Source organism: Brachyhypopomus gauderio, unplaced genomic scaffold, assembly GCF_052324685.1.
Source record: "Brachyhypopomus gauderio isolate BG-103 unplaced genomic scaffold, BGAUD_0.2 sc313, whole genome shotgun sequence".
Taxonomy (NCBI): domain Eukaryota; kingdom Metazoa; phylum Chordata; class Actinopteri; order Gymnotiformes; family Hypopomidae; genus Brachyhypopomus; species Brachyhypopomus gauderio.
The window spans coordinates 30,001-51,162 of record NW_027507134.1 but is presented as its reverse complement, the minus strand read 5'-3'; the positions used below and the strand labels follow the sequence as shown (position 1 = coordinate 51,162).

Here is a 21,162-nt window from a genome sequence, read left to right as displayed (position 1 = left end):
GGAAATTTCAAAACTTAAAAGCATGTTTGCCAAGCTGATATGTTCATATGCTTGTACAAAAGATCTGCCAATTCCCTTGAGCCATGAGGTTGATTTGCTGACAACAGATGGCGTGATGACAAGGGGTAATGTCGAGAGATGTGTTACATTGGCCTATCTTATCAAAGATCTCTTGCTGAATCTTCTCCAGGACCTCCAGACTTCTCCTACATATTTGGCCAAAAGAATGGACGCGGAACAACGTGTGGATTTTTCAAATGTCACTGGATATCAAAGATTGGGTGAAAGGGAAACTGAAATCCAGAAAGATTGAAAATACAAAAGATCTGCTAAGTCCCCTGCTCAGTGGGTGAAAGGGAAACTGAAATTCATAATGATTGAAATGACAAAAGATCTGCTAATTCCCTTCAGCTATGGTCGTGTTTGCACAAAGCAGTACAGAAACAAAATTGAGTTGAAGCATTGTACTGACTTTTCATTTTTCTGTCTCTCAGGTGTCTGACTAGAACAGACTGTACTGAGAACAGAGCCCTCTGATATATTCCAGAAGTATAGGTTGCGTTCATCGTGGGTACTGGACATCCGCAAGCTTTAGCAAGAGCCCCAGTGGCCTAATGGATAAGGCACTGGCCTCCTAAGCCAGGGATTGTGGGTTCGAGTCCCATCTGAGGTGCTGGGAAAGCAGAGTGGCGCAGCGGAAGCGTGCTGGGCCCATAACCCAGAGGTCGATGGATCGAAACCATCCTCTGCTAAGTCAGCTTTAGTCCTAAAAAAGCATTCCTTTAGTCCAAAAATAGCACACCTTTCAATGTCAGAGGGGTGTGAGTCAAAAATTGATAGAAAGCCTCTAAAGACAGGGTGAATTCACTCTATAGCATTTCTTTCAATGTTTTAATTTAATGAAACTCTTCAAGGCACTTCATGCTTCACTCTAGCAAATCCCAATAGACACTCAAAATAACCTACAAATTCAAGCTTGTGTCGTAAAAAATGTAAGTCCCTTTCAAGAAAGTGAATGAAAATGGTGCTCGACAAGATGTTTAGAAGTAGACCTGGAAATTTCAAAACTTAAAAGCATGTTTGCCAAGCTGATATGTTCATATGCTTGTACAAAAGATCTGCCAATTCCCTTGAGCCATGAGGTTGATTTGCTGACAACAGATGGCGTGATGACAAGGGGTAATGTCGAGAGATGTGTTACATTGGCCTATCTTATCAAAGATCTCTTGCTGAATCTTCTCCAGGACCTCCAGACTTCTACATATTTGGCCAAAAGAATGGACGCGGAACAACGTGTGGATTTTTCAAATGTCACTGGATATCAAAGATTGGGTGAAAGGGAAACTGAAATCCAGAAAGATTGAAAATACAAAAGATCTGCTAAGTCCCCTGCTCAGTGGGTGAAAGGGAAACTGAAATTCATAATGATTGAAATGACAAAAGATCTGCTAATTCCCTTCAGCTATGGTCGTGTTTGCACAAAGCAGTACAGAAACAAAATTGAGTTGAAGCATTGTACTGACTTTTCATTTTTCTGTCTCTCAGGTGTCTGACTAGAACAGACTGTACTGAGAACAGAGCCCTCTGATATATTCCAGAAGTATAGGTTGCGTTCATCGTGGGTACTGGACATCCGCAAGCTTTAGCAAGAGCCCCAGTGGCCTAATGGATAAGGCACTGGCCTCCTAAGCCAGGGATTGTGGGTTCGAGTCCCATCTGGGGTGCTGGGAAAGCAGAGTGGCGCAGCGGAAGCGTGCTGGGCCCATAACCCAGAGGTCGATGGATCGAAACCATCCTCTGCTAAGTCAGCTTTAGTCCTAAAAAAGCATTCCTTTAGTCCAAAAATAGCACACCTTTCAATGTCAGAGGGGTGTGAGTCAAAAATTGATAGAAAGCCTCTAAAGACAGGGTGAATTCACTCTATAGCATTTCTTTCAATGTTTTAATTTAATGAAACTCTTCAAGGCACTTCATGCTTCACTCTAGCAAATCCCAATAGACACTCAAAATAACCTACAAATTCAAGCTTGTGTCGTAAAAAATTTAAGTCCCTTTCAAGAAAGTGAATGAAAATGGTGCTCGACAAGATGTTTAGAAGTAGACCTGGAAATTTCAAAACTTAAAAGCATGTTTGCCAAGCTGATATGTTCATATGCTTGTACAAAAGATCTGCCAATTCCCTTGAGCCATGAGGTTGATTTGCTGACAACAGATGGCGTGATGACAAGGGGTAATGTCGAGAGATGTGTTACATTGGCCTATCTTATCAAAGATCTCTTGCTGAATCTTCTCCAGGACCTCCAGACTTCTCCTACATATTTGGCCAAAAGAATGGACGCGGAACAACGTGTGGATTTTTCAAATGTCACTGGATATCAAAGATTGGGTGAAAGGGAAACTGAAATCCAGAAAGATTGAAAATACAAAAGATCTGCTAAGTCCCCTGCTCAGTGGGTGAAAGGGAAACTGAAATTCATAATGATTGAAATGACAAAAGATCTGCTAATTCCCTTCAGCTATGGTCGTGTTTGCACAAAGCAGTACAGAAACAAAATTGAGTTGAAGCATTGTACTGACTTTTCATTTTTCTGTCTCTCAGGTGTCTGACTAGAACAGACTGTACTGAGAACAGAGCCCTCTGATATATTCCAGAAGTATAGGTTGCGTTCATCGTGGGTACTGGACATCCGCAAGCTTTAGCAAGAGCCCCAGTGGCCTAATGGATAAGGCACTGGCCTCCTAAGCCAGGGATTGTGGGTTCGAGTCCCATCTGAGGTGCTGGGAAAGCAGAGTGGCGCAGCGGAAGCGTGCTGGGCCCATAACCCAGAGGTCGATGGATCGAAACCATCCTCTGCTAAGTCAGCTTTAGTCCTAAAAAAGCATTCCTTTAGTCCAAAAATAGCACACCTTTCAATGTCAGAGGGGTGTGAGTCAAAAATTGATAGAAAGCCTCTAAAGACAGGGTGAATTCACTCTATAGCATTTCTTTCAATGTTTTAATTTAATGAAACTCTTCAAGGCACTTCATGCTTCACTCTAGCAAATCCCAATAGACACTCAAAATAACCTACAAATTCAAGCTTGTGTTGTAAAAAATGTAAGTCCCTTTCAAGAAAGTGAATGAAAATGGTGCTCGACAAGATGTTTAGAAGTAGACCTGGAAATTTCAAAACTTAAAAGCATGTTTGCCAAGCTGATATGTTCATATGCTTGTACAAAAGATCTGCCAATTCCCTTGAGCCATGAGGTTGATTTGCTGACAACAGATGGCGTGATGACAAGGGGTAATGTCGAGAGATGTGTTACATTGGCCTATCTTATCAAAGATCTCTTGCTGAATCTTCTCCAGGACCTCCAGACTTCTACATATTTGGCCAAAAGAATGGACGCGGAACAACGTGTGGATTTTTCAAATGTCACTGGATATCAAAGATTGGGTGAAAGGGAAACTGAAATCCAGAAAGATTGAAAATACAAAAGATCTGCTAAGTCCCCTGCTCAGTGGGTGAAAGGGAAACTGAAATTCATAATGATTGAAATGACAAAAGATCTGCTAATTCCCTTCAGCTATGGTCGTGTTTGCACAAAGCAGTACAGAAACAAAATTGAGTTGAAGCATTGTACTGACTTTTCATTTTTCTGTCTCTCAGGTGTCTGACTAGAACAGACTGTACTGAGAACAGAGCCCTCTGATATATTCCAGAAGTATAGGTTGCGTTCATCGTGGGTACTGGACATCCGCAAGCTTTAGCAAGAGCCCCAGTGGCCTAATGGATAAGGCACTGGCCTCCTAAGCCAGGGATTGTGGGTTCGAGTCCCATCTGGGGTGCTGGGAAAGCAGAGTGGCGCAGCGGAAGCGTGCTGGGCCCATAACCCAGAGGTCGATGGATCGAAACCATCCTCTGCTAAGTCAGCTTTAGTCCTAAAAAAGCATTCCTTTAGTCCAAAAATAGCACACCTTTCAATGTCAGAGGGGTGTGAGTCAAAAATTGATAGAAAGCCTCTAAAGACAGGGTGAATTCACTCTATAGCATTTCTTTCAATGTTTTAATTTAATGAAACTCTTCAAGGCACTTCATGCTTCACTCTAGCAAATCCCAATAGACACTCAAAATAACCTACAAATTCAAGCTTGTGTTGTAAAAAATTTAAGTCCCTTTCAAGAAAGTGAATGAAAATGGTGCTCGACAAGATGTTTAGAAGTAGACCTGGAAATTTCAAAACTTAAAAGCATGTTTGCCAAGCTGATATGTTCATATGCTTGTACAAAAGATCTGCCAATTCCCTTGAGCCATGATGTTGATTTGCTGACAACAGATGGTGTGATGACAAGGGGTAATGTCGAGAGATGTGTTACATTGGCCTATCTTATCAAAGATCTCTTGCTGAATCTTCTCCAGGACCTCCAGACTTCTACATATTTGGCCAAAAGAGGTGACGCGGAACAACGTGTGGATTTTTCAAATGTCACTGGATGTCAAAGATTGGGTGAAAGGGAAACTGAAATCCAGAAAGATTGAAAATACAAAAGATCTGCTAAGTCCCCTGCTCAGTGGGTGAAAGGGAAACTGAAATTCATAATGATTGAAATGACAAAAGATCTGCTAATTCCCTTCAGCTATGGTCGTGTTTGCACAAAGCAGTACAGAAACAAAATTGAGTTGAAGCATTGTACTGACTTTTCATTTTTCTGTCTCTCAGGTGTCTGACTAGAACAGACTGTACTGAGAACAGAGCCCTCTGATATATTCCAGAAGTATAGGTTGCGTTCATCGTGGGTACTGGACATCCGCAAGCTTTAGCAAGAGCCCCAGTGGCCTAATGTATAAGGCACTGGCCTCCTAAGCCAGGGATTGTGGGTTCGAGTCCCATCTGGGGTGCTGGGAAAGCAGAGTGGTGCAGCGGAAGCGTGCTGGGCTCATAACCCAGAGGTCGATGGATCGAAACCATCCTCTGCTAAGTCAGCTTTAGTCCTAAAAAAGCATTCCTTTAGTCCAAAAATAGCACACCTTTCAATGTCAGAGGGGTGTGAGTCAAAAATTGATAGAAAGCCTCTAAAGACAGGGTGAATTCACTCTATAGCATTTCTTTCAATGTTTTAATTTAATGAAACTCTTCAAGGCACTTCATGCTTCACTCTAGCAAATCCCAATAGACACTCAAAATAACCTACAACAGGGGTACTCAACTGGCGGACCGCGGTCCGGATCCGGACCCGAACGCAGTCCTGTCCGGACCCAATCTCATTCCTGATTAACCGGATACGGACCAAAACAAAACCGGAGCATTTATTTCAGGGCTATTGAAAAAACACTCCGTCACGAGTGTTACGTTCGCCACCCACCCCTGCCTGCCTGCGAGGGTCCGCGCGGCGAAAATGACGTAATCGCTGTGTCGGTTCGCGAGGTCGTGCACCTCTCGAATTTTGTAACTTCGCGCGCGAACTATTCAGTCAAACAGATATTTGTTGTGAAACCAAGTAGTTACAATTTCAAGCATTTTAAAGTACTTTAACCTAAATTCCAGCACTTTTCAAACCTGAAGCACATAGCAACATTAAAATTGGTCAGGTAAATGTTCATTCCCCTGTTTTGAGGGGTGTTTCTACCACATATCGGAGAACACTGCAGTGACGCTCGCGAAAGTATAAACACCCCCCCCCCCCCGCTCAACAACGTTCGCCACCCCGCCGTACCGGACCTCAGGTCACAGGTATCTGCCAAAATTGGACCGCGGACAAATTTAGTTGAGTACGCCTGACCTACAAATTCAAGCTTGTGTTGTAAAAAATGTAAGTCCCTTTCAAGAAAGTGAATGAAAATGGTGCTCGACAAGATGTTTAGAAGTAGACCTGGAAATTTCAAAACTTAAAAGCATGTTTGCCAAGCTGATATGTTCATATGCTTGTACAAAAGATCTGCCAATTCCCTTGAGCCATGAGGTTGATTTGCTGACAACAGATGGCGTGATGACAAGGGGTAATGTCGGGAGATGTGTTACACTGGCCTATCTTATCAAAGATCTCTTGCTAAATCTTCTCCAGGACCTCCAGACTTCTCCTACATATTTGGCCAAAAGAATGGACGCGGAACAACGTGTGGATTTTTCAAATGTCACTGGATATCAAAGATTGGGTGAAAGGGAAACTGAAATCCAGAAAGATTGAAAATACAAAAGATCTGCTAAGTCCCCTGCTCAGTGGGTGAAAGGGAAACTGAAATTCATAATGATTGAAATGACAAAAGATCTGCTAATTCCCTTCAGCTATGGTCGTGTTTGCACAAAGCAGTACAGAAACAAAATTGAGTTGAAGCATTGTACTGACTTTTCATTTTTCTGTCTCTCAGGTGTCTGACTAGAACAGACTGTACTGAGAACAGAGCCCTCTGATATATTCCAGAAGTATAGGTTGCGTTCATCGTGGGTACTGGACATCCGCAAGCTTTAGCAAGAGCCCCAGTGGCCTAATGGATAAGGCACTGGCCTCCTAAGCCAGGGATTGTGGGTTCGAGTCCCATCTGGGGTGCTGGGAAAGCAGAGTGGCGCAGCGGAAGCGTGCTGGGCCCATAACCCAGAGGTCGATGGATCGAAACCATCCTCTGCTAAGTCAGCTTTAGTCCTAAAAAAGCATTCCTTTAGTCCAAAAATAGCACACCTTTCAATGTCAGAGGGGTGTGAGTCAAAAATTGATAGAAAGCCTCTAAAGACAGGGTGAATTCACTCTATAGCATTTCTTTCAATGTTTTAATTTAATGAAACTCTTCAAGGCACTTCATGCTTCACTCTAGCAAATCCCAATAGACACTCAAAATAACCTACAAATTCAAGCTTGTGTTGTAAAAAATTTAAGTCCCTTTCAAGAAAGTGAATGAAAATGGTGCTCGACAAGATGTTTAGAAGTAGACCTGGAAATTTCAAAACTTAAAAGCATGTTTGCCAAGCTGATATGTTCATATGCTTGTACAAAAGATCTGCCAATTCCCTTGAGCCATGATGTTGATTTGCTGACAACAGATGGTGTGATGACAAGGGGTAATGTCGAGAGATGTGTTACATTGGCCTATCTTATCAAAGATCTCTTGCTGAATCTTCTCCAGGACCTCCAGACTTCTACATATTTGGCCAAAAGAGGTGACGCGGAACAACGTGTGGATTTTTCAAATGTCACTGGATATCAAAGATTGGGTGAAAGGGAAACTGAAATCCAGAAAGATTGAAAATACAAAAGATCTGCTAAGTCCCCTGCTCAGTGGGTGAAAGGGAAACTGAAATTTATAATGATTGAAATGACAAAAGATCTGCTAATTCCCTTCAGCTATGGTCGTGTTTGCACAAAGAAGTACAGAAACAAAATTGAGTTGAAGCATTGTACTGACTTTTCATTTTTCTGTCTCTCAGGTGTCTGACTAGAACAGACTGTACTGAGAACAGAGCCCTCTGATATATTCCAGAAGTATAGGTTGCGTTCATCGTGGGTACTGGACATCCGCAAGCTTTAGCAAGAGCCCCAGTGGCCTAATGGATAAGGCACTGGCCTCCTAAGCCAGGGATTGTGGGTTCGAGTCCCATCTGGGGTGCTGGGAAAGCAGAGTGGCGCAGCGGAAGCGTGCTGGGCCCATAACCCAGAGGTCGATGGATCGAAACCATCCTCTGCTAAGTCACCTTTAGTCCTAAAAAAGCATTCCTTTAGTCCAAAAATAGCACACCTTTCAATGTCAGAGGGGTGTGAGTCAAAAATTGATAGAAAGCCTCTAAAGACAGGGTGAATTCACTCTATAGCATTTCTTTCAATGTTTTAATTTAATGAAACTCTTCAAGGCACTTCATGCTTCACTCTAGCAAATCCCAATAGACACTCAAAATAACCTACAAATTCAAGCTTGTGTTGTAAAAAATGTAAGTGCCTTTCAAGAAAGTGAATGAAAATGGTGCTCGACAAGATGTTTAGAAGTAGACCTGGAAATTTCAAAACTTAAAAGCATGTTTGCCAAGTTGATATGTTCATATGCTTGTACAAAAGATCTGCTAATTCCCTTGAGCCATGAGGTTGATTTGCTGACAACAGATGGCGTGATGACAAGGGGTAATGTCGAGAGATGTGTTACACTGGCCTATCTTATCAAAGATCTCTTGCTGAATCTTCTCCAGGACCTCCAGACTTCTACATATTTGGCCAAAAGAATGGACGCGGAACAACGTGTGGATTTTTCAAATGTCACTGGATATCAAAGATTGGGTGAAAGGGAAACTGAAATCCAGAAAGATTGAAAATACAAAAGATCTGCTAAGTCCCCTGCTCAGTGGGTGAAAGGGAAACTGAAATTTATAATGATTGAAATGACAAAAGATCTGCTAATTCCCTTCAGCTATGGTCGTGTTTGCACAAAGAAGTACAGAAACAAAATTGAGTTGAAGCATTGTACTGACTTTTCATTTTTCTGTCTCTCAGGTGTCTGACTAGAACAGACTGTACTGAGAACAGAGCCCTCTGATATATTCCAGAAGTATAGGTTGCGTTCATCGTGGGTACTGGACATCCGCAAGCTTTAGCAAGAGCCCCAGTGGCCTAATGGATAAGGCACTGGCCTCCTAAGCCAGGGATTGTGGGTTCGAGTCCCATCTGGGGTGCTGGGAAAGCAGAGTGGCGCAGCGGAAGCGTGCTGGGCCCATAACCCAGAGGTCGATGGATCGAAACCATCCTCTGCTAAGTCACCTTTAGTCCTAAAAAAGCATTCCTTTAGTCCAAAAATAGCACACCTTTCAATGTCAGAGGGGTGTGAGTCAAAAATTGATAGAAAGCCTCTAAAGACAGGGTGAATTCACTCTATAGCATTTCTTTCAATGTTTTAATTTAATGAAACTCTTCAAGGCACTTCATGCTTCACTCTAGCAAATCCCAATAGACACTCAAAATAACCTACAAATTCAAGCTTGTGTTGTAAAAAATGTAAGTGCCTTTCAAGAAAGTGAATGAAAATGGTGCTCGACAAGATGTTTAGAAGTAGACCTGGAAATTTCAAAACTTAAAAGCATGTTTGCCAAGTTGATATGTTCATATGCTTGTACAAAAGATCTGCTAATTCCCTTGAGCCATGAGGTTGATTTGCTGACAACAGATGGCGTGATGACAAGGGGTAATGTCGAGAGATGTGTTACACTGGCCTATCTTATCAAAGATCTCTTGCTGAATCTTCTCCAGGACCTCCAGACTTCTACACATTTGGCCAAAAGAATGGACGCGGAACAACGTGTGGATTTTTCAAATGTCACTGGATATCAAAGATTGGGTGAAAGGGAAACTGAAATCCAGAAAGATTGAAAATACAAAAGATCTGCTAAGTCCCCTGCTCAGTGGGTGAAAGGGAAACTGAAATTTATAATGATTGAAATGACAAAAGATCTGCTAATTCCCTTCAGCTATGGTCGTGTTTGCACAAAGCAGTACAGAAACAAAATTGAGTTGAAGCATTGTACTGACTTTTCATTTTTCTGTCTCTCAGGTGTCTGACTAGAACAGACTGTACTGAGAACAGAGCCCTCTGATATATTCCAGAAGTATAGGTTGCGTTCATCGTGGGTACTGGACATCCGCAAGCTTTAGCAAGAGCCCCAGTGGCCTAATGGATAAGGCACTGGCCTCCTAAGCCAGGGATTGTGGGTTCGAGTCCCATCTGGGGTGCTGGGAAAGCAGAGTGGCGCAGCGGAAGCGTGCTGGGCCCATAACCCAGAGGTCGATGGATCGAAACCATCCTCTGCTAAGTCACCTTTAGTCCTAAAAAAGCATTCCTTTAGTCCAAAAATAGCACACCTTTCAATGTCAGAGGGGTGTGAGTCAAAAATTGATAGAAAGCCTCTAAAGACAGGGTGAATTCACTCTATAGCATTTCTTTCAATGTTTTAATTTAATGAAACTCTTCAAGGCACTTCATGCTTCACTCTAGCAAATCCCAATAGACACTCAAAATAACCTACAAATTCAAGCTTGTGTTGTAAAAAATGTAAGTGCCTTTCAAGAAAGTGAATGAAAATGGTGCTCGACAAGATGTTTAGAAGTAGACCTGGAAATTTCAAAACTTAAAAGCATGTTTGCCAAGTTGATATGTTCATATGCTTGTACAAAAGATCTGCTAATTCCCTTGAGCCATGAGGTTGATTTGCTGACAACAGATGGCGTGATGACAAGGGGTAATGTCGAGAGATGTGTTACACTGGCCTATCTTATCAAAGATCTCTTGCTGAATCTTCTCCAGGACCTCCAGACTTCTACATATTTGGCCAAAAGAATGGACGCGGAACAACGTGTGGATTTTTCAAATGTCACTGGATATCAAAGATTGGGTGAAAGGGAAACTGAAATCCAGAAAGATTGAAAATACAAAAGATCTGCTAAGTCCCCTGCTCAGTGGGTGAAAGGGAAACTGAAATTTATAATGATTGAAATGACAAAAGATCTGCTAATTCCCTTCAGCTATGGTCGTGTTTGCACAAAGCAGTACAGAAACAAAATTGAGTTGAAGCATTGTACTGACTTTTCATTTTTCTGTCTCTCAGGTGTCTGACTAGAACAGACTGTACTGAGAACAGAGCCCTCTGATATATTCCAGAAGTATAGGTTGCGTTCATCGTGGGTACTGGACATCCGCAAGCTTTAGCAAGAGCCCCAGTGGCCTAATGGATAAGGCACTGGCCTCCTAAGCCAGGGATTGTGGGTTCGAGTCCCATCTGGGGTGCTGGGAAAGCAGAGTGGCGCAGCGGAAGCGTGCTGGGCCCATAACCCAGAGGTCGATGGATCGAAACCATCCTCTGCTAAGTCACCTTTAGTCCTAAAAAAGCATTCCTTTAGTCCAAAAATAGCACACCTTTCAATGTCAGAGGGGTGTGAGTCAAAAATTGATAGAAAGCCTCTAAAGACAGGGTGAATTCACTCTATAGCATTTCTTTCAATGTTTTAATTTAATGAAACTCTTCAAGGCACTTCATGCTTCACTCTAGCAAATCCCAATAGACACTCAAAATAACCTACAAATTCAAGCTTGTGTTGTAAAAAATGTAAGTGCCTTTCAAGAAAGTGAATGAAAATGGTGCTCGACAAGATGTTTAGAAGTAGACCTGGAAATTTCAAAACTTAAAAGCATGTTTGCCAAGTTGATATGTTCATATGCTTGTACAAAAGATCTGCTAATTCCCTTGAGCCATGAGGTTGATTTGCTGACAACAGATGGCGTGATGACAAGGGGTAATGTCGAGAGATGTGTTACACTGGCCTATCTTATCAAAGATCTCTTGCTGAATCTTCTCCAGGACCTCCAGACTTCTACATATTTGGCCAAAAGAATGGACGCGGAACAACGTGTGGATTTTTCAAATGTCACTGGATATCAAAGATTGGGTGAAAGGGAAACTGAAATCCAGAAAGATTGAAAATACAAAAGATCTGCTAAGTCCCCTGCTCAGTGGGTGAAAGGGAAACTGAAATTCATAATGATTGAAATGACAAAAGATCTGCTAATTCCCTTCAGCTATGGTCGTGTTTGCACAAAGCAGTACAGAAACAAAATTGAGTTGAAGCATTGTACTGACTTTTCATTTTTCTGTCTCTCAGGTGTCTGACTAGAACAGACTGTACTGAGAACAGAGCCCTCTGATATATTCCAGAAGTATAGGTTGCGTTCATCTTGGGTACTGGACATCCGCAAGCTTTAGCAAGAGCCCCAGTGGCCTAATGGATAAGGCACTGGCCTCCTAAGCCAGGGATTGTGGGTTCGAGTCCCATCTGGGGTGCTGGGAAAGCAGAGTGGCGCAGCGGAAGCGTGCTGGGCCCATAACCCAGAGGTCGATGGATCGAAACCATCCTCTGCTAAGTCACCTTTAGTCCTAAAAAAGCATTCCTTTAGTCCAAAAATAGCACACCTTTCAATGTCAGAGGGGTGTGAGTCAAAAATTGATAGAAAGCCTCTAAAGACAGGGTGAATTCACTCTATAGCATTTCTTTCAATGTTTTAATTTAATTAAACTCTTCAAGGCACTTCATGCTTCACTCTAGCAAATCCCAATAGACACTCAAAATAACCTACAAATTCAAGCTTGTGTTGTAAAAAATGTAAGTGCCTTTCAAGAAAGTGAATGAAAATGGTGCTCGACAAGATGTTTAGAAGTAGACCTGGAAATTTCAAAACTTAAAAGCATGTTTGCCAAGTTGATATGTTCATATGCTTGTACAAAAGATCTGCTAATTCCCTTGAGCCATGAGGTTGATTTGCTGACAACCGATGGCGTGATGACAAGGGGTAATGTCGAGAGATGTGTTACATTGGCCTATCTTATCAAAGATCTCTTGCTGAATCTTCTCCAGGACCTCCAGACTTCTACATATTTGGCCAAAAGAGGTGACGCGGAACAACGTGTGGATTTTTCAAATGTCACTGGATGTCAAAGATTGGGTGAAAGGGAAACTGAAATCCAGAAAGATTGAAAATACAAAAGATCTGCTAAGTCCCCTGCTCAGTGGGTGAAAGGGAAACTGAAATTCATAATGATTGAAATGACAAAAGATCTGCTAATTCCCTTCAGCTATGGTCGTGTTTGCACAAAGCAGTACAGAAACAAAATTGAGTTGAAGCATTGTACTGACTTTTCATTTTTCTGTCTCTCAGGTGTCTGACTAGAACAGACTGTACTGAGAACAGAGCCCTCTGATATATTCCAGAAGTATAGGTTGCGTTCATCGTGGGTACTGGACATCCGCAAGCTTTAGCAAGAGCCCCAGTGGCCTAATGTATAAGGCACTGGCCTCCTAAGCCAGGGATTGTGGGTTCGAGTCCCATCTGGGGTGCTGGGAAAGCAGAGTGGCGCAGCGGAAGCGTGCTGGGCCCATAACCCAGAGGTCGATGGATCGAAACCATCCTCTGCTAAGTCAGCTTTAGTCCTAAAAAAGCATTCCTTTAGTCCAAAAATAGCACACCTTTCAATGTCAGAGGGGTGTGAGTCAAAAATTGATAGAAAGCCTCTAAAGACAGGGTGAATTCACTCTATAGCATTTCTTTCAATGTTTTAATTTAATGAAACTCTTCAAGGCACTTCATGCTTCACTCTAGCAAATCCCAATAGACACTCAAAATAACCTACAAATTCAAGCTTGTGTTGTAAAAAATTTAAGTCCCTTTCAAGAAAGTGAATGAAAATGGTGCTCGACAAGATGTTTAGAAGTAGACCTGGAAATTTCAAAACTTAAAAGCATGTTTGCCAAGCTGATATGTTCATATGCTTGTACAAAAGATCTGCCAATTCCCTTGAGCCATGAGGTTGATTTGCTGACAACAGATGGCGTGATGACAAGGGGTAATGTCGGGAGATGTGTTACACTGGCCTATCTTATCAAAGATCTCTTGCTAAATCTTCTCCAGGACCTCCAGACTTCTCCTACATATTTGGCCAAAAGAATGGACGCGGAACAACGTGTGGATTTTTCAAATGTCACTGGATATCAAAGATTGGGTGAAAGGGAAACTGAAATCCAGAAAGATTGAAAATACAAAAGATCTGCTAAGTCCCCTGCTCAGTGGGTGAAAGGGAAACTGAAATTCATAATGATTGAAATGACAAAAGATCTGCTAATTCCCTTCAGCTATGGTCGTGTTTGCACAAAGCAGTACAGAAACAAAATTGAGTTGAAGCATTGTACTGACTTTTCATTTTTCTGTCTCTCAGGTGTCTGACTAGAACAGACTGTACTGAGAACAGAGCCCTCTGATATATTCCAGAAGTATAGGTTGCGTTCATCGTGGGTACTGGACATCCGCAAGCTTTAGCAAGAGCCCCAGTGGCCTAATGGATAAGGCACTGGCCTCCTAAGCCAGGGATTGTGGGTTCGAGTCCCATCTGGGGTGCTGGGAAAGCAGAGTGGCGCAGCGGAAGCGTGCTGGGCCCGTAACCCAGAGGTCGATGGATCGAAACCATCCTCTGCTAAGTCAGCTTTAGTCCTAAAAAAGCATTCCTTTAGTCCAAAAATAGCACACCTTTCAATGTCAGAGGGGTGTGAGTCAAAAATTGATAGAAAGCCTCTAAAGACAGGGTGAATTCACTCTATAGCATTTCTTTCAATGTTTTAATTTAATGAAACTCTTCAAGGCACTTCATGCTTCACTCTAGCAAATCCCAATAGACACTCAAAATAACCTACAAATTCAAGCTTGTGTTGTAAAAAATTTAAGTCCCTTTCAAGAAAGTGAATGAAAATGGTGCTCGACAAGATGTTTAGAAGTAGACCTGGAAATTTCAAAACTTAAAAGCATGTTTGCCAAGCTGATATGTTCATATGCTTGTACAAAAGATCTGCCAATTCCCTTGAGCCATGAGGTTGATTTGCTGACAACAGATGGCGTGATGACAAGGGGTAATGTCGGGAGATGTGTTACACTGGCCTATCTTATCAAAGATCTCTTGCTAAATCTTCTCCAGGACCTCCAGACTTCTCCTACATATTTGGCCAAAAGAATGGACGCGGAACAACGTGTGGATTTTTCAAATGTCACTGGATATCAAAGATTGGGTGAAAGGGAAACTGAAATCCAGAAAGATTGAAAATACAAAAGATCTGCTAAGTCCCCTGCTCAGTGGGTGAAAGGGAAACTGAAATTCATAATGATTGAAATGACAAAAGATCTGCTAATTCCCTTCAGCTATGGTCGTGTTTGCACAAAGCAGTACAGAAACAAAATTGAGTTGAAGCATTGTACTGACTTTTCATTTTTCTGTCTCTCAGGTGTCTGACTAGAACAGACTGTACTGAGAACAGAGCCCTCTGATATATTCCAGAAGTATAGGTTGCGTTCATCGTGGGTACTGGACATCCGCAAGCTTTAGCAAGAGCCCCAGTGGCCTAATGGATAAGGCACTGGCCTCCTAAGCCAGGGATTGTGGGTTCGAGTCCCATCTGGGGTGCTGGGAAAGCAGAGTGGCGCAGCGGAAGCGTGCTGGGCCCATAACCCAGAGGTCGATGGATCGAAACCATCCTCTGCTAAGTCAGCTTTAGTCCTAAAAAAGCATTCCTTTAGTCCAAAAATAGCACACCTTTCAATGTCAGAGGGGTGTGAGTCAAAAATTGATAGAAAGCCTCTAAAGACAGGGTGAATTCACTCTATAGCATTTCTTTCAATGTTTTAATTTAATGAAACTCTTCAAGGCACTTCATGCTTCACTCTAGCAAATCCCAATAGACACTCAAAATAACCTACAAATTCAAGCTTGTGTTGTAAAAAATTTAAGTCCCTTTCAAGAAAGTGAATGAAAATGGTGCTCGACAAGATGTTTAGAAGTAGACCTGGAAATTTCAAAACTTAAAAGCATGTTTGCCAAGCTGATATGTTCATATGCTTGTACAAAAGATCTGCCAATTCCCTTGAGCCATGATGTTGATTTGCTGACAACAGATGGTGTGATGACAAGGGGTAATGTCGAGAGATGTGTTACATTGGCCTATCTTATCAAAGATCTCTTGCTGAATCTTCTCCAGGACCTCCAGACTTCTACATATTTGGCCAAAAGAGGTGACGCGGAACAACGTGTGGATTTTTCAAATGTCACTGGATGTCAAAGATTGGGTGAAAGGGAAACTGAAATCCAGAAAGATTGAAAATACAAAAGATCTGCTAAGTCCCCTGCTCAGTGGGTGAAAGGGAAACTGAAATTCATAATGATTGAAATGACAAAAGATCTGCTAATTCCCTTCAGCTATGGTCGTGTTTGCACAAAGCAGTACAGAAACAAAATTGAGTTGAAGCATTGTACTGACTTTTCATTTTTTCTGTCTCTCAGGTGTCTGACTAGAACAGACTGTACTGAGAACAGAGCCCTCTGATATATTCCAGAAGTATAGGTTGCGTTCATCGTGGGTACTGGACATCCGCAAGCTTTAGCAAGAGCCCCAGTGGCCTAATGTATAAGGCACTGGCCTCCTAAGCCAGGGATTGTGGGTTCGAGTCCCATCTGGGGTGCTGGGAAAGCAGAGTGGTGCAGCGGAAGCGTGCTGGGCCCATAACCCAGAGGTCGATGGATCGAAACCATCCTCTGCTAAGTCAGCTTTAGTCCTAAAAAAGCATTCCTTTAGTCCAAAAATAGCACACCTTTCAATGTCAGAGGGGTGTGAGTCAAAAATTGATAGAAAGCCTCTAAAGACAGGGTGAATTCACTCTATAGCATTTCTTTCAATGTTTTAATTTAATGAAACTCTTCAAGGCACTTCATGCTTCACTCTAGCAAATCCCAATAGACACTCAAAATAACCTACAAATTCAAGCTTGTGTTGTAAAAAATGTAAGTCCCTTTCAAGAAAGTGAATGAAAATGGTGCTCGACAAGATGTTTAGAAGTAGACCTGGAAATTTCAAAACTTAAAAGCATGTTTGCCAAGCTGATATGTTCATATGCTTGTACAAAAGATCTGCCAATTCCCTTGAGCCATGAGGTTGATTTGCTGACAACAGATGGCGTGATGACAAGGGGTAATGTCGGGAGATGTGTTACACTGGCCTATCTTATCAAAGATCTCTTGCTAAATCTTCTCCAGGACCTCCAGACTTCTCCTACATATTTGGCCAAAAGAATGGACGCGGAACAACGTGTGGATTTTTCAAATGTCACTGGATATCAAAGATTGGGTGAAAGGGAAACTGAAATCCAGAAAGATTGAAAATACAAAAGATCTGCTAAGTCCCCTGCTCAGTGGGTGAAAGGGAAACTGAAATTCATAATGATTGAAATGACAAAAGATCTGCTAATTCCCTTCAGCTATGGTCGTGTTTGCACAAAGCAGTACAGAAACAAAATTGAGTTGAAGCATTGTACTGACTTTTCATTTTTCTGTCTCTCAGGTGTCTGACTAGAACAGACTGTACTGAGAACAGAGCCCTCTGATATATTCCAGAAGTATAGGTTGCGTTCATCGTGGGTACTGGACATCCGCAAGCTTTAGCAAGAGCCCCAGTGGCCTAATGGATAAGGCACTGGCCTCCTAAGCCAGGGATTGTGGGTTCGAGTCCCATCTGGGGTGCTGGGAAAGCAGAGTGGCGCAGCGGAAGCGTGCTGGGCCCATAACCCAGAGGTCGATGGATCGAAACCATCCTCTGCTAAGTCAGCTTTAGTCCTAAAAAAGCATTCCTTTAGTCCAAAAATAGCACACCTTTCAATGTCAGAGGGGTGTGAGTCAAAAATTGATAGAAAGCCTCTAAAGACAGGGTGAATTCACTCTATAGCATTTCTTTCAATGTTTTAATTTAATGAAACTCTTCAAGGCACTTCATGCTTCACTCTAGCAAATCCCAATAGACACTCAAAATAACCTACAAATTCAAGCTTGTGTTGTAAAAAATTTAAGTCCCTTTCAAGAAAGTGAATGAAAATGGTGCTCGACAAGATGTTTAGAAGTAGACCTGGAAATTTCAAAACTTAAAAGCATGTTTGCCAAGCTGATATGTTCATATGCTTGTACAAAAGATCTGCCAATTCCCTTGAGCCATGATGTTGATTTGCTGACAACAGATGGCGTGATGACAAGGGGTAATGTCGAGAGATGTGTTACATTGGCCTATCTTATCAAAGATCTCTTGCTGAATCTTCTCCAGGACCTCCAGACTTCTACATATTTGGCCAAAAGAGGTGACGCGGAACAACGTGTGGATTTTTCAAATGTCACTGGATGTCAAAGATTGGGTGAAAGGGAAACTGAAATCCAGAAAGATTGAAAATACAAAAGATCTGCTAAGTCCCCTGCTCAGTGGGTGAAAGGGAAACTGAAATTCATAATGATTGAAATGACAAAAGATCTGCTAATTCCCTTCAGCTATGGTCGTGTTTGCACAAAGCAGTACAGAAACAAAATTGAGTTGAAGCATTGTACTGACTTTTCATTTTTCTGTCTCTCAGGTGTCTGACTAGAACAGACTGTACTGAGAACAGAGCCCTCTGATATATTCCAGAAGTATAGGTTGCGTTCATCGTGGGTACTGGACATCCGCAAGCTTTAGCAAGAGCCCCAGTGGCCTAATGTATAAGGCACTGGCCTCCTAAGCCAGGGATTGTGGGTTCGAGTCCCATCTGGGGTGCTGGGAAAGCAGAGTGGTGCAGCGGAAGCGTGCTGGGCCCATAACCCAGAGGTCGATGGATCGAAACCATCCTCTGCTAAGTCAGCTTTAGTCCTAAAAAAGCATTCCTTTAGTCCAAAAATAGCACACCTTTCAATGTCAGAGGGGTGTGAGTCAAAAATTGATAGAAAGCCTCTAAAGACAGGGTGAATTCACTCTATAGCATTTCTTTCAATGTTTTAATTTAATGAAACTCTTCAAGGCACTTCATGCTTCACTCTAGCAAATCCCAATAGACACTCAAAATAACCTACAAATTCAAGCTTGTGTTGTAAAAAATGTAAGTCCCTTTCAAGAAAGTGAATGAAAATGGTGCTCGACAAGATGTTTAGAAGTAGACCTGGAAATTTCAAAACTTAAAAGCATGTTTGCCAAGCTGATATGTTCATATGCTTGTACAAAAGATCTGCCAATTCCCTTGAGCCATGAGGTTGATTTGCTGACAACAGATGGCGTGATGACAAGGGGTAATGTCGAGAGATGTGTTACATTGGCCTATCTTATCAAAGATCTCTTGCTGAATCTTCTCCAGGACCTCCAGACTTCTCCTACATATTTGGCCAAAAGAATGGACGCGGAACAACGTGTGGATTTTTCAAATGTCACTGGATATCAAAGATTGGGTGAAAGGGAAACTGAAATCCAGAAAGATTGAAAATACAAAAGATCTGCTAAGTCCCCTGCTCAGTGGGTGAAAGGGAAACTGAAATTCATAATGATTGAAATGACAAAAGATCTGCTAATTCCCTTCAGCTATGGTCGTGTTTGCACAAAGCAGTACAGAAACAAAATTGAGTTGAAGCATTGTACTGACTTTTCATTTTTCTGTCTCTCAGGTGTCTGACTAGAACAGACTGTACTGAGAACAGAGCCCTTTGATATATTCCAGAAGTATAGGTTGCGTTCATCGTGGGTACTGGACATCCGCAAGCTTTAGCAAGAGCCCCAGTGGCCTAATGGATAAGGCACTGGCCTCCTAAGCCAGGGATTGTGGGTTCGAGTCCCATCTGAGGTGCTGGGAAAGCAGAGTGGCGCAGCGGAAGCGTGCTGGGCCCATAACCCAGAGGTCGATGGATCGAAACCATCCTCTGCTAAGTCAGCTTTAGTCCTAAAAAAGCATTCCTTTAGTCCAAAAATAGCACACCTTTCAATGTCAGAGGGGTGTGAGTCAAAAATTGATAGAAAGCCTCTAAAGACAGGGTGAATTCACTCTATAGCATTTCTTTCAATGTTTTAATTTAATGAAACTCTTCAAGGCACTTCATGCTTCACTCTAGCAAATCCCAATAGACACTCAAAATAACCTACAAATTCAAGCTTGTGTTGTAAAAAATGTAAGTCCCTTTCAAGAAAGTGAATGAAAATGGTGCTCGACAAGATGTTTAGAAGTAGACCTGGAAATTTCAAAACTTAAAAGCATGTTTGCCAAGCTGATATGTTCATATGCTTGTACAAAAGATCTGCCAATTCCCTTGAGCCATGAGGTTGATTTGCTGACAACAGATGGCGTGATGACAAGGGGTAATGTCGAGAGATGTGTTACATTGGCCTATCTTATCAAAGATCTCTTGCTGAATCTTCTCCAGGACCTCCAGACTTCTACATATTTGGCCAAAAGAGGTGACGCGGAACAACGTGTGGATTTTTCAAATGTCACTGGATATCAAAGATTGGGTGAAAGGGAAACTGAAATCCAGAAAGATTGAAAATACAAAAGATCTGCTAAGTCCCCTGCTCAGTGGGTGAAAGGGAAACTGAAATTCATAATGATTGAAATGACAAAAGATCTGCTAATTCCCTTCAGCTATGGTCGTGTTTGCACAAAGCAGTACAGAAACAAAATTGAGTTGAAGCATTGTACTGACTTTTCATTTTTCTGTCTCTCAGGTGTCTGACTAGAACAGACTGTACTGAGAACAGAGCCCTCTGATATATTCCAGAAGTATAGGTTGCGTTCATCGTGGGTACTGGACATCCGCAAGCTTTAGCAAGAGCCCCAGTGGCCTAATGGATAAGGCACTGGCCTCCTAAGCCAGGGATTGTGGGTTCGAGTCCCATCTGGGGTGCTGGGAAAGCAGAGTGGCGCAGCGGAAGCGTGCTGGGCCCATAACCCAGAGGTCGATGGATCGAAACCATCCTCTGCTAAGTCAGCTTTAGTCCTGAAAAAGCATTCCTTTAGTCCAAAAATAGCACACCTTTCAATGTCAGAGGGGTGTGAGTCAAAAATTGATAGAAAGCCTCTAAAGACAGGGTGAATTCACTCTATAGCATTTCTTTCAATGTTTTAATTTAATGAAACTCTTCAAGGCACTTCATGCTTCACTCTAGCAAATCCCAATAGACACTCAAAATAACCTACAAATTCAAGCTTGTGTTGTAAAAAATGTAAGTCCCTTTCAAGAAAGTGAATGAAAATGGTGCTCGACAAGATGTTTAGAAGTAGACCTGGAAATTTCAAAACTTAAAAGCATGTTTGCCAAGCTGATATGTTCATATGCTTGTACAAAAGATCTGCCAATTCCCTTGAGCCATGAGGTTGATTTGCTGACAACAGATGGCGTGATGACAAGGGGTAATGTCGAGAGATGTGTTACATTGGCCTATCTTATCAAAGATCTCTTGCTGAATCTTCTCCAGGACCTCCAGACTTCTACATATTTGGCCAAAAGAGGTGACGCGGAACAACGTGTGGATTTTTCAAATGTCACTGGATATCAAAGATTGGGTGAAAGGGAAACTGAAATCCAGAAAGATTGAAAATACAAAAGATCTGCTAAGTCCCCTGCTCAGTGGGTGAAAGGGAAACTGAAATTCATAATGATTGAAATGACAAAAGATCTGCTAATTCCCTTCAGCTATGGTCGTGTTTGCACAAAGCAGTACAGAAACAAAATTGAGTTGAAGCATTGTACTGACTTTTCATTTTTCTGTCTCTCAGGTGTCTGACTAGAACAGACTGTACTGAGAACAGAGCCCTCTGATATATTCCAGAAGTATAGGTTGCGTTCATCGTGGGTACTGGACAT

The 21,162-nt window shown here is 42.1% G+C and overlaps 15 non-coding genes across 15 annotated transcripts; all 15 read left to right on the top strand.

Moving 5' to 3' along the window:
• The first annotated feature begins 600 nt into the window (after positions 1 to 600).
• trnar-ccu (transfer RNA arginine (anticodon CCU)) lies at positions 601 to 673 on the top strand. The gene has a single exon. It is a non-coding gene; the product is annotated as a tRNA-Arg (tRNA).
• A 978-nt stretch (positions 674 to 1,651) lies between these two features.
• Positions 1,652 to 1,724, top strand: trnar-ccu (transfer RNA arginine (anticodon CCU)). The gene has a single exon. It is a non-coding gene; the product is annotated as a tRNA-Arg (tRNA).
• Positions 1,725 to 2,705: 981 nt separating this feature from the next.
• Positions 2,706 to 2,778, top strand: trnar-ccu (transfer RNA arginine (anticodon CCU)). The gene has a single exon. It is a non-coding gene; the product is annotated as a tRNA-Arg (tRNA).
• Positions 2,779 to 3,756: 978 nt separating this feature from the next.
• On the top strand, positions 3,757 to 3,829 carry trnar-ccu (transfer RNA arginine (anticodon CCU)). The gene has a single exon. It is a non-coding gene; the product is annotated as a tRNA-Arg (tRNA).
• A 2,624-nt stretch (positions 3,830 to 6,453) lies between these two features.
• On the top strand, positions 6,454 to 6,526 carry trnar-ccu (transfer RNA arginine (anticodon CCU)). Its single transcript has one exon. It is a non-coding gene; the product is annotated as a tRNA-Arg (tRNA).
• Positions 6,527 to 7,504: 978 nt separating this feature from the next.
• trnar-ccu (transfer RNA arginine (anticodon CCU)) lies at positions 7,505 to 7,577 on the top strand. Its single transcript has one exon. It is a non-coding gene; the product is annotated as a tRNA-Arg (tRNA).
• Positions 7,578 to 8,555: 978 nt separating this feature from the next.
• trnar-ccu (transfer RNA arginine (anticodon CCU)) lies at positions 8,556 to 8,628 on the top strand. The gene has a single exon. It is a non-coding gene; the product is annotated as a tRNA-Arg (tRNA).
• Positions 8,629 to 9,606: 978 nt separating this feature from the next.
• Positions 9,607 to 9,679, top strand: trnar-ccu (transfer RNA arginine (anticodon CCU)). Its single transcript has one exon. It is a non-coding gene; the product is annotated as a tRNA-Arg (tRNA).
• A 978-nt stretch (positions 9,680 to 10,657) lies between these two features.
• Positions 10,658 to 10,730, top strand: trnar-ccu (transfer RNA arginine (anticodon CCU)). Its single transcript has one exon. It is a non-coding gene; the product is annotated as a tRNA-Arg (tRNA).
• A 978-nt stretch (positions 10,731 to 11,708) lies between these two features.
• trnar-ccu (transfer RNA arginine (anticodon CCU)) lies at positions 11,709 to 11,781 on the top strand. Its single transcript has one exon. It is a non-coding gene; the product is annotated as a tRNA-Arg (tRNA).
• A 2,032-nt stretch (positions 11,782 to 13,813) lies between these two features.
• On the top strand, positions 13,814 to 13,886 carry trnar-ccu (transfer RNA arginine (anticodon CCU)). The gene has a single exon. It is a non-coding gene; the product is annotated as a tRNA-Arg (tRNA).
• Positions 13,887 to 14,867: 981 nt separating this feature from the next.
• trnar-ccu (transfer RNA arginine (anticodon CCU)) lies at positions 14,868 to 14,940 on the top strand. Its single transcript has one exon. It is a non-coding gene; the product is annotated as a tRNA-Arg (tRNA).
• Positions 14,941 to 16,973: 2,033 nt separating this feature from the next.
• Positions 16,974 to 17,046, top strand: trnar-ccu (transfer RNA arginine (anticodon CCU)). Its single transcript has one exon. It is a non-coding gene; the product is annotated as a tRNA-Arg (tRNA).
• A 2,032-nt stretch (positions 17,047 to 19,078) lies between these two features.
• trnar-ccu (transfer RNA arginine (anticodon CCU)) lies at positions 19,079 to 19,151 on the top strand. Its single transcript has one exon. It is a non-coding gene; the product is annotated as a tRNA-Arg (tRNA).
• A 978-nt stretch (positions 19,152 to 20,129) lies between these two features.
• Positions 20,130 to 20,202, top strand: trnar-ccu (transfer RNA arginine (anticodon CCU)). The gene has a single exon. It is a non-coding gene; the product is annotated as a tRNA-Arg (tRNA).
• Positions 20,203 to 21,162: the final 960 nt, after the last annotated feature.